At 46.8% G+C, this 3422-nt stretch overlaps 1 pseudogene; it reads left to right on the top strand.

Moving 5' to 3' along the window:
• Nucleotides 1-309: 309 nt before the first annotated feature.
• Nucleotides 310-2113, top strand: LOC135587772 (7-deoxyloganetin glucosyltransferase-like; annotated as a pseudogene).
• The last annotated feature ends 1309 nt before the right edge of the window (nt 2114-3422 follow it).

The following is a 3422-nucleotide window of genomic DNA, read 5'->3' as shown; positions in this document are numbered from 1 at the left end:
AAACATAGATTACTAAAACTAATCACAAAAAATTCAGAGAATAGCAAAAAATTAAAAAAATGACAAGAGTTAAAGTGGAGAATACAAACATGATAGCAAATAACAAAAAAATAAATGAAAAAAAATTTGAAGTGAAGAATACAAACAAAGAGGGGAAAAAAAAAAGGCCATGACTAGTTTAGACACAAATATATTATTATCTTTGGTATTCTCGACACATTAATGTTGCCTTTCCCTGGGATAATTATCACATGGTTGAGAATTTCAAAATATTGCAGCATTAGAAAAGATGACAAACGGACGGCCACCGAGCCACATCCACTCTGCCGCGCGAGGACAAGAGTTCTTTTCTTCTGCTGATAACATAAGCCTTGCTTCTGGTAGCAACATCATCGCAGAAACCAAAGCACTGAGAGAGAGAGAGAGAGAGAGAGAGAGAGATGCGTTGCATGTCGACGCGAAAGCCTCATGCAGTGTGCATCCCTTACCCGGCGCAAGGCCACGTAACACCTATGATGATGCTCGCCAAGCTCCTCCACTCCCATGGCTTCCACATAACCTTCGTCAACACCCAGTACAACCACAGACGCCTCCTCCGTTCCAAAGCCCTCTCCTCCGCCGACGTCCTACCCGACTTCCGCTTCGAGTCCATCCCCGACGGCCTCCCTCCCTCCGACGAGGACGCGACGCAGGACATCCCCTCGCTGTGTGAATCCATCCAGAACAACGCTCTCCCCCCCTTCCTCGACCTCCTCAGGCAGCTCAACGAAGGTTCTCCACCGGTGTCGTGCGTCGTGTCCGACGGAGTCATGAGCTTCACCGTCGACGCCGCCACGGAGCTCAGCATCCCCGAGGTGATGTTTTGGACCCCCAGCGCCTGTGGCTTCATGGGTTATCTCCAGTACAAACATCTCCTCGAAAGAGGTCTCACGCCTCTCAAAGGTGCCTAAAACGACCTCCCTTCTTCTTCCACTCCAAAGCAGTCCATATCGCTTACTTCATGTGTACTGCATCGACAGATGAGAGTGACATCACGAATGGATACCTCGACATGGCGGTGGAGTGGATTCCAGGATTGAAGAACATGAGGCTGAAGGATCTGCCCACCTTCATTCGCACGACGGACCCCGACGACATCATGCTCAACTACTGCAACCGTGAGGCCCAAAGAGCCTCCATGGCCAAGGCGGTCATCATGAACACCTTCGACGAACTGGAGCAGCCGGTCCTGGAAGCCATGGCGGCGATGCTCCCGCCGATCTACACCATCGGTCCTCTCACTTTGCTTTCTCGCCGAGCTCCCGACAACCCGCTGACCTCGGTCCGCTCGAATCTGTGGAAGGAAGAAAGCGGGTGCTTGGAGTGGCTCCACGGCAGGGCACCGGCGTCGGTCGTGTACGTCAACTTCGGCAGCATTACGGTGATGACAAACACGCAGCTGATAGAGTTCGCATGGGGTCTGGCGAACTGCAAGTACGAGTTCTTGTGGGTGATACGGCCGGATCTGGTGAAGGGGGACGCGGCCGTGCTGCCGGAGGAGTTCCTGGAGGAGACGAAGGGGAGGGGGCTGTTGGCGAGCTGGTGCCCACAGGAGGCGGTGCTGTCGCACGCCTCCGTCGGCGGTGCTGTCGCACGCCTCCGTCGGCGGCTTCCTCACCCACAGCGGGTGGAACTCGACGATCGAGAGCATAAGCAACGGGGTGGCGATGCTGTCGTGGCCATTCTTCGCGGAGCAGCAGACCAACTGCCGGTACGCGTGCACCGAGTGGGGTGTGGGAATGGAGATCGACAACGACGTGAAGAGGGAAGAGGTGGAAGCGTCGATAAGGGAGTTGATGGGAGGGGAGAAGGGGAAGGAGATGAGGAAGAAGGCAGCGGAGTGGAAGGAGAGAGCCGTGAGGGCAACACAACCAGGTGGGTCCTCGTTCTTGAACTTGGACAGGTTGGTCAACGAGGTGCTGCTGCTTTGAATGCACGTTATTTACTGCTTTGTTGGATGGGTGTATCAGATCATTCGATCTATCCTTAGCTTTCAGATATGTTATCAAATCTAATGTTCCTCTTCGATACCTATGTTTTCTTCCGGATAAATAATGGACTTTCGGATATCAAATCTAATGTTCCTCTTCGACACCGTTAGCTTTAAGATAAATAATGTACTTTGATTATGACACACAAAAAAGCTTATACTGTTGTTACGAGGAAGTATGAATTCAGTGATAAAGTGATAGAAAGATAGTGAAATTGTAAAGGTAAAGATAAAGCACATCTCGTGTTATATAATGTCTATTTATATATAGTGAAATAGAAGATTTTTTTTAACTGAGATTTTATTATGTAGTTGAGGAAATCTCTGCAGTTGAGGAAATCTCTTTATTATTATACCGTCACAAAATCGAGCTCCTGTCAAAGATACCAATCTTGGATCGATGCAACAAATATAGTTTACGGGCTAGAGGCTTCATAAGTGAGTCTGTTAGTTGATTAGCCGTATAAATATGAGAGACACGAAGTTGACATCTGACAACTTGATCTCGTACGAAGTGAAAGTCGATGGCAATGTGTTTCATGCGCGAGTGGAACACTGGATTGAAACATAGGTAGGTAGCTCCAACATTATCATAATATATTATAGGAGTAAGGGTAGAGCTAACTTTGAGTTCCTTAAGAAGATTTGTAACCCAACTGAGTTCAGCAGTAGCAGTAGCGATGACATGATATTCAGCTTCAGTTGTAGAACGGGCGATTGTCTTTTGCTTCTTAGAACTCCAACTGATTGGATTAAACTCAAGAAAGACGACATACCCTGAGGTGGAGGTGCGATCATCAAAGTTTCCTACCCAATCAACATCAACAAAGGCATGGAGATGAAGTGGAGTGTGTTTACGGAGAAAGAGACCATGATTGAGGGTCCCTTTAAGATACCACATAATTCGCTTAACCGCAGACCAATGCATAGCAGAAGGCTAGTGCATGTATTGAGATAGTTTATTGACTGTAAATAAGATATCTGGACGGGTGAGAGCCAAGTACTGTAAGGAGCCAAGTACTTGACGGTATTGAGTTGAGTCTGTAGGAGTGCTGCCATCATATATTTTGAGTGATGCACTAGTAGAAAGAGGAGTTGCAATCTCTTTTGCATCTTGCATATTTGTCTTTGATAATAAGTCTTAAATATACTTTCTTTATGATAGGAGGAGACCTGAGGATGTAAATATTGCTTCCATTCCCAAAAAGTAGCATAGGGGTCCTAAATCTTTGAGGGAGAATCAATCAGCCAATTACTTTAAAAATGTCTAAATCTCCAAGGTATCATTGCCTGTGACAATAATATCATCTACATATACTAGAAGATATATTGTATTCCCATTTTGTTATCGTAAGAATAAAGAGGTATCAGACTTGGAGTTGATGAAGCCAGT

This window comes from Musa acuminata, chromosome BXJ1-8, assembly GCF_036884655.1.
Source record: "Musa acuminata AAA Group cultivar baxijiao chromosome BXJ1-8, Cavendish_Baxijiao_AAA, whole genome shotgun sequence".
NCBI lineage: Eukaryota > Viridiplantae > Streptophyta > Magnoliopsida > Zingiberales > Musaceae > Musa > Musa acuminata.
Note: the sequence above shows the minus strand (reverse complement) of the source record. Positions and strands in the feature narration are given on the sequence as shown.